This window comes from Mauremys mutica, chromosome 18, assembly GCF_020497125.1.
Source record: "Mauremys mutica isolate MM-2020 ecotype Southern chromosome 18, ASM2049712v1, whole genome shotgun sequence".
Taxonomy (NCBI): domain Eukaryota; kingdom Metazoa; phylum Chordata; order Testudines; family Geoemydidae; genus Mauremys; species Mauremys mutica.
In genome coordinates this window covers 8,349,153-8,357,567 of record NC_059089.1, presented here as the reverse complement: position 1 = coordinate 8,357,567, position 8,415 = coordinate 8,349,153, and the positions used below count along the sequence as shown (strand labels likewise).

The 8,415-nt window shown below is 59.3% G+C and overlaps 1 long non-coding RNA gene across 1 annotated transcript; it reads left to right on the top strand.

Annotated features, from left to right (window-relative positions):
- Positions 1–2,388: 2,388 nt before the first annotated feature.
- Positions 2,389–8,119, top strand: LOC123352477. The gene is made up of 2 exons (XR_006574191.1): positions 2,389–2,537; positions 3,976–8,119. It is a non-coding gene; the product is annotated as an uncharacterized LOC123352477 (long non-coding RNA).
- Positions 8,120–8,415: the final 296 nt, after the last annotated feature.

Genomic DNA, 8,415 nt, shown 5'->3' with positions numbered 1-8,415 from the left:
GACAAGGATGGATCACTTGATGATTACCTGTTCTGTTCATTCCCTCTGGGGCACCTGGCATTGACCACTGTTGAAAGACAGGATACTGGGCTAGATGGACCTTTAGTCTGACTCAGTATGGCCGTACTTATGGTCTTATGTTCTAAAGCAGCGTAGATACAACAAGCCAGTGACATCATTACTCCCCTTCTGCTTCCCACTGATGGAGCCAGCAGCTTCAAACTGTTCTATCCCAAGGGATGCAGTGGACTTTGGAGGCTGGCTGCAGTAGTGAGACCAGAGCTATGAAAAGGATCTCTGTGCATTCCCAACCCAGGTTTTGAGCACAGGAAGTTGAGTGTTACTATCCCAGAGGCCTTCCATGGAGACCAGTGCAAGGTCCAGGTGACCATCTGGAAGGTCCGTTCAGCCCAAGTGACTCTGTGACCAGAGACCAGGGAAACGAGCATTATTAGCATGAATTATTTCTACTGCAGTAGTTCCAGAGGCCCTGTCAGGAATCAAAGCCTCTCAGCACTGAGCTCTAGCCATATACAATAAAGATGATCCCTGCCCCAGAGGCCTCACTAAGTCACTAGTGTAACTGAAACCAAATTAAAATTCGATTTACACTGATGCAAACTCTGGGAGGACACCCTTCTATCAGTGTAAGAGCAATTATAGTGGCTTAGCTTGGCCCCAGATATCTATCGACACAAGCCAGACTGCTAGAAAGCAGGGGGTCGATAGCATAGTGCCCTCACACAAATATACATCCAGTTAAATCATTTCATGTCACGCCTTTAGCTCCGGTAGCTTTTAATGTAGCCCAAGCCTAGGTAAGGGCTGGTTACCACACTAGCCAATGCCATCCCTCAAATGGATTTTAATTCACACCCTTAGTCATTCTGTCTATGGATGGATGCTTATTTTGGACAAAGTGTCCTATTTAGATGTAGTGTTAGGCTTGCTCTACATGCAGACTTGGTACTGGGAGAACTATTTCTGTCAGGGGGGTTATTCTACCCAAATAGTTAAATCAATCCCCTACTATAGATGCAGCGAGATTGGTATCAAGGTGCCATATAGCAGAGTTTATTCTGCTTTCCGCACAGACACCGCTATACCAGTCTAACTGCATCCACACTGCAGGGGTTGTACCAGTTTAACTCTGCGGGTAGAGTTAAAGTGCTACAACTTTTGTTTGTAGACAAGGGCTAAACCAATTTAAATTAAATCAAAATAGAAAAACTAGGACACGATCTGTGACAGGAGACTCCACTGTAGAGCACCACAGAGAGCACTGGTCAGTTATGATGTGCTTAAAGCTGCTTTGCACCAGAGCAGCAGGAGTGCACATCACAGATCCCCCTTCCCATCTCCACAGTCCCTGTATGGGCACCCACCCACCTCTTTCCCCCTTCCCTACTCCCCAGTGTCCCCATCCCTCCTGCAGTCCCTGTAGAGTAGATGTGGTGCAACAGGTAGATTTTGAAAACAGGACTAAGGCTGAGGGCATGTTCTTCTGCAGAGAATGCCATGAAATACTACCGTCTTCAAAATGGCCACCAGCTCCGTCAGGAAGCAAAGAGGAGGAGGGGAAGGCTGGCAGTAGCCATCTTTAGTAAGGGCAACCTGTGGCATCAGTTCCATTGAGAATATTGGCAATGGTGGCCATGTTGAAAGAGGGCAATTCTTGGAATGTGTCCCTACAGGAGGATTCTTCATCCTCTGCTGCAGGAGAAAGGCCGAGTTCTGGAGAAGGACAGGAAAATGGCCATTACTTCTAAAAACACCCCTTCGACAACTACCCTTTGCACCAGATCTTGGCCTCTTCTCCACCAAGCTTGGTGTGAACAGGCCGTGCCTGGGCTGAGATCAATAGGGACAAGCAAGGGGCTGACACTGGCTGCTGCTAACCCCTTTCCTGGCTAATGTGAACAGCCATCGACTCTGGGTTTAGTTGTACCCCCTCAGACAGTGCATTCAGTTGGGAGGGGCGGGAGGAGAGTGGGGTGCCACAGACTGGGCTGGAGGGGGGGGGTCTCGGCGCAGGCCAGGGGGCTGCATGGTGTCAGGAGGTGGGAGAGGAGGCTGCTGGGATGGGAGGTTGGGAGTGAGGCTGGGGGGAGACGTTGGGCTTGTGGGGCTTGGCAGGGGTGTTGGGGGGCTGTCGGAGGCTGGGCTCGGGGAGGTTGGGCTGAGGGGTGTCGGGGCTCAGCTGGGGGTGTCGGGAGAGTGTCGGGGTGTCACTTGAGGGGCTGCGGGGTGGGAGGGTTAGAGGCTGGGCAGGGGTGTCACTCGGGGGGTGGGGGTATCCGGAAAGCAGGGAGGGCTGGGGGCGGGGGCCGGGGCTAGGGAAGCGGGGCAGGGGAGTTGCGGGCTCTTGGAGTCGGGCTTGGGGGTAGGGGGCCGGGAGGCTGGTCCCTGGCTGAGCCCTGCCCCGCCCGGGGTGCGGCTGCAGGGCAGCAGGAGGAAGCCGCAGCGGTTCCGGGCACAGATCGCGCCGCCCGGAGCCTGCAGCCGCCGCCGGCAGGAGCGGCCGGACCGGAGGGGCGGTGAGTGGCCCCGAGGGGAACCCACACCCGGGCCTGCTTGGGTCCCCCCCCGCCCCTGGCCGCGGCCTGGCCCCCGGCCGCACCCGGCCCCCTTCTACCTCCCGCCGCCGCACCCGGCACCTGGCCCCCTTCCCCCCACCTCACCTGGCCCCCTTCTCCCCCCCTCCCGCCGCACCTGGCCCCCTTCTCCCCCCGCCGCACCTGGCCCCTCCCGCCTCACCTGGCCCCCTCCCGCCTCACCTGGCCCCCTTCTTCCCCCCCCCCGCACCCGGCCCCCTTCTTCCCCCCCCCCCGCCGCACCCGGCACCTGGCCCCCTTCTCCCCCCCCGTCGCACCTGGTCCCCTTCTCCCCCCCGCCTCACCTGGCCCCCACCCCCCCCTCCCGCCTCACCTGGCCCCCTTCTCCCCCCCCCCCGCCGCACCCGGCACCTGGCCCCCTTCTTCCCCCCCCCCCCCCGCCGCACCCGGCACCTGGCCCCCTTCTCCCCCCCCGTCGCACCTGGTCCCCTTCTCCCCCCCGCCTCACCTGGCCCCCTTCCCCTCCTCCCGCCTCACCTGGTCCCCTCCCCCCCGCCGCACCTGGCCCCCTTCTCACCCCCTACCCACGCTCGCGTCCCGTGGCCCCATTCGCCCCCCCCCCCCCGCACCCGGCATCTGGTTCCCTTCCCCCACCCCGCCCCACCCAGCACCTGGCCCCCTTCCCCCCCCCCCGCTGCACCCCGCACCTGGCCCCCTGCCCCCCCCCCCGCCGCACCCGGCACCTGGCCCCCTTCTCCCCCCCCCCCGCCGCACCCGGCATCTGGTTCCCTTCCCCCACCCCGCCGCACCCAGCACCTGGCCCCCTTCCTGCTCCTGGCCCCCTTCTCTCCCCCCCCCCGCCACACCCGCCCCCCTTCTCTGCCCCCCGCACCCAGCCCAGCACTTGGGCCGCTTCTCTCCCCCACCAGCCCCTCTTCTCTAACCCCCCCGCACACACCCGACACCTGGCCCCCTGCTCTCACTCCCCTCCCCCACATCCGGCACCTGGCCCCCTTCTCTCCCCCCCCCCTGCACCTATCTAGTCCCCTCCCCCCCACCACCTTTCACCCCTCCCCCACATCTGGCACTTGGCCCCCTTCTCTCCTCCCCTCCCTCGGAACCTGATACCAGCCAGTGGAGCCCTTGGCTGTTCCTGGGACCCCCCCCCCCCCGCACCCGCAGGCGGGGCCCAGGGCAATGGTTTTAACGCTCCTGGCACGTCTCCGTGCCCACTGTTCGCCGCTGGGGCTGGGTTTAGCTGGAGTTTGGGGGGAAGGGCTCAGTCCCTTGCCTGGCCTGTGGGCTCAGCTGGGCGGCCTGGCCCCTAGGAGCTGGACACCGCTGTGCAGAGCCCTGCCCAGGCCTGTCCAGTGACCTGCCCACCCTCTCCCTGGGCTAATGGCGTCTCTCTCTCCCCTAGGAGCTGGGAAGATCTGTGGCCGCCCAGAGAAGTGAGCTGGGGCCGAGCCCGTTGGCCTGGGTCAGGGTGCCCTGTGGATGGGCGTGGTGCAGACTTAGCTCCCTGTGCCGTAGTTTGCCCGGTGGCTGGAGGCACCGCAGCAGGAGAGGACCTGTGAGAACTCGTCTTGCCGCAGGGGAACATGCAGCGTGGTGGCATGACTGTTGAGAACCCCTACGCCAGCGTGAATATTCCGCGAGATCAGCTCGAGAACAGCTTCATTAAGCGCTACCTGGGGGAGGCGCCGCCCTCGCCCACTGTCATTGTTAATCCCGGGGCCGTGCCCACCTACCCAGCCCCAGAGCAGCTGAATGGTGCCGGTAAATCGGTGCCACTGGATAGTTGGGAAGGTTCAAAAGTCCTGACGCGGGAGTCCTGGGCCCAGCCGTATAACCCGTATGCCAGCATGAAGCTGCTGAACGGCGCTTCCTCGGCCCCGCTCTACACCATCGAGCTAGACAAGCCCCAGAAGAGTCCTGAGGTGGGCACGGACAGTGGCTGCTGCTGCTGTAAGTACTGGCCCTGCTGCCGGAAATGCTGCTGTGTCGTCTCCTAACCCCACGAGCCCTGACCCCTTGCCACACCCGGCCTGGAGCTGGGATCCTGCAGCAAGCGGGGCTGGGATGGACAGCCCCAGCTAGGATGCCCATCCTAGTAGGAACTGGGGGACGCCTCGGGGGGCAGCCGGAGCCCACAGCAGCCTTGCAGTCTCCTGAGACTCTCCGTGATCTTTGGCTCTCTTGGGGATGCTCGGCGTGGAGAGGGGGGGTGACTATTTTTGCCCTGGTTGCAGGGCGGCTTTCTAGACCTTGTTTATCCTATGGAAAGTGAGCTCAGGTGCCAGGGTGATGGGCATGTAGCAGTGATGTGCTGCCAGGATCGTGGCCAGGCCTCGGGGGAGTTGCAAGACATGCTGATGAAGCCTGGAGTGCCTCGTGCAGTGCCCTGTGGTGGAAACTCGACCGCTTGCTCCCACTTACTGTCTGGCTGGGGAACAGCCCTGATGCAACAGACCATGCAGCTGTGCTGACCCCCACGCAGACAAAGACATGCCCGGGTATCACCCATTGCAGAAGCAAGAACCTGAGCGTGGGGGGGCCTGAGCGGTGTTTTATGGGTGCTTGTGGATTCTCACTGCCCCTCCCCGTGGCTGGGGCATGCTGGTACAGTCTCGCCTAGCTGCGGAGGCTGCGTGCCTCTTGATTCTGTGGGGAAATGGCCTTGCAAACCAAGGCCTTGTCTACACACAACAGTCATGGGTAATGTGGTACAATTCTCTGGTGTGGCTGCAGGTAGACTGGCGGACAGGTGCTCATACTGGCCTAGCATTCCGGTAGGGGACGGGAATGAGCTGTACTGGTACAAAGCACCTGGGTCCTGCTCTAGCTGTGTCCACGCTAGGACTTGGGCTGGTAGAACTGGGTAGGTAACGCTCACGCCCCTGACCCACACGGTTGAGAGGTACAAACTCTGTTTGCTAAGCAGGCTGGAATGAGGATCCTGCCAGTCCCTGCCTGCTCACCCGCCCGACAAAAGAAGGAAACACCCCCCGGAAAAACAAACAAACAAAACCGCTTGGAGAATGTGCTGGGCTCTGCTCTGGGGACGTGCCATGGCTGGAGACATTGGCCTCTGGGTCTGAACTCACAGTGGTAGGAGACTCTTCTGACACCACCCCCCTCGGTGCTGGGGCCAAGCATGGCTGGCGGGAGCTGCTTTCCAGGGGCTGGGCACTTGTACCCCCAGCTTGGTCTGGAGAGGGGGCAGCAGGCCTGCCCTGCTCTACGTGGCACTAACACCGGCTTTTGGTGTTAGTGCCAGTGCTGCTGTGGGACTAGGGCAGGCTGCAGAGGAGGGTTCAGAATGAAACGGGGAGGGGAGGGAGTGGGACAAGGGGTGTGGAGTCCTCTCGGCCCCAGTCAGCTGTGCAGGACCTGCCAGACTCCAAGGTGCTGGGGTTGTCAGATAGCCAGGAGTAGGGTGTAATGAAGTCATTGGGTCTGCTCCCTTGGGGGAGTTTCTAAAGCAGAAGCCCCAGCCCTGATGTGGGGGGCAGGGCCCTGGGGAGTAGCGGTGCTGGGCAGAGGGGCGCCAGCTGGCTGGCTAATGAGCAAGGGGAATGAGGCAGCACCTCTCTGCCCTTTACATGGGCGCCCCTTCCCATGCTTTGCAGCTGGCTGATTGCTGCTCAGTCCCTCTGCAGCTTGTCAGTGGCACCCCAGACTTGGCTTTCCTGCCAGAAGTCATGCGTGCTCTGTGCAAGGCCAAGTGGTTTGCATGTGAAACCTGAACCAGACCCAGTGTTGTCCTTCATAAACAGCCTCATGCAGCGCTGGTCCTAGCGGCTGCAGCTGCCGGCTGCGACCTGCCTCACAGGTGAGTTTCTCCTCTAGACAAGGGGTGTTTCTCTTGCAGCAGCTGCACTGTGAAAGTGCTGGCACAGCCGGGGTCCAGGGGGTTTGGGGCACGGTGGTAAAACTCCCCGAGCCCTGTGCTAGCGCTTGCCCCATTGCTAGACCTGCTGCATCACGGGCCACTGTCTCTGGGGCAAGCGCCCTGACTGAGTGGTGCTGCAGCAGTGGGAGGGACCATGCCCAGGTCCTAGGTGCAGAATCTCAGCTTGCCCGGCTAGGAAGATTCTAACCGTTGTGTAGGCTGGGTAGAATTCAGCGTTTATTTGTTTGTGATCTCTACAGATAGTATCAAGGTTTATTTGTAAGAATATTTTTAGTTTTATTGATTTAAATTTTCACAGTAGGGGAGGTTATTGGAGGGCCAGAAAATGGAAGGTCAGACAATTATTTAATTACAGTGGACGATGAGATTAAAAATGTTAAAGGTTTATAACCATTAAAACACAAATTGTGGAAGTATACAAAGTAAGTAGGCAATGTAAGAGAAATGCTGCTTTGATATAAGGCAATCTGCACATTTGGGGTATTACCAATGGAAATGTTTTGGTCATTTGGGTGTGTATGGTGAAATCGATGGTCATGGATATTTACCGATAAAAGTCGAATCCTTCCCACCCTGTTCTGAGAGGTGTGAACAGCCCGGCCCACCCTCTTGATGTGTGCTGACTCAAACCTAATGATGTCAGCATGTAACTATTTCACTGCTGATCACTGTAGCAGAAACACCCGGCTAATATTTGCTCACCCTAACCCTTGCTGCCTCCCAGATAACCCCAGGTACCAAAAGCTCCCTCTGTCTCCTGCCCAGCTGCCAGAACTTCCCCAGGAGTGTTTCCAGCCCAGCACTCTGCAGCAGGGGACGGTGGAATGGAATCTCCCTGGGATGCTGGGGGGTGGGGTTCTGTGCTGCAGAGCTCCAGCTCGTTGTGGCCTTCACCTAAGTGCATTGAGCCAGGATTGCCCACAAGGAGTGACCCAGCAGCCCATCTGTGCCTCTTGTCCCTCAGCTGCGTCGCTCCCCCCCCAGGTAATCTAGAGCAATAGGCCAGTTGTACTCCAACTAGTGCCTCCAAAGATCAGTTTGTCCCTTGCCAGGCGAGTGTGAACGCTCCGGCCACCCTCACCGGTCCCTGGATCACAAGCTGCAGTGTAAAGAGCGTTGCATGGGGTGTCCAGCCCCTGTCTCTGCAGGAAGCTGCAGCGCATGCCTCCCATAGACCCCCAGGGTGAGGCCTGGGGCTTGCCTGCCGGGGTGCCATGCAGCCGCGTAGCCAGGACTGGATGCTGCTGCCAGCTCTATATGGTTTCAATGGGCATTGTGTGCAAATGGCTACAGGACTGCCCTTGCTGGGACACGGCTGCACAGGTGCTGTCTATAACACGGCTGTGGCAGGACCCAGTTCCCAGCAGGGCTCACCCTGGACCCGGTTAAAGCCCGGATCTGGTTTGATTGCACCTAACGTGTGCTAAAGCCTTGGGCTGTCCACAGAGCGCCTGTGCTGGGAATGGGGCTCTGGCTCAGCCCGTGCTCTCGGACCCAGATCATCCCAGCCTGTGTGGAGCAGGTGAATCAGGATTTCACTGTAGTTGGCTCAGGTGGCTGCTGAACAATGCCTGGGCCCTGCTGAGAAATCTGGCAGTTCTTGGTGCCCCGTCACTGTTGCTGTGAATAAAGTAATTTGACCAGTGTCCAGCACTTGTGTTATTTCTCTGACGTTGCTCTGCTCCCCCATCCCCTCCCTGGCTTTGTCACAGAGGCCACCGGTCTGTCTGGAGCTCAGCTGGGGACGGGAGGGGAAGCTCAGTGTCTCTGGATGGAATAGGGGTTACCGGGTCCTCCCCCAGGATGGGGGGGACTAGCAGGCTCCCAGGGGCTAGATAGGGTGACCAGATGCCCCGATTTTCTAGGGACAGCCCCGATATTTGGGGCTTTGTCTTATGTAGGCACCTATTATCCCCCACCCCCTGTCCTGATTTTTCACACTTG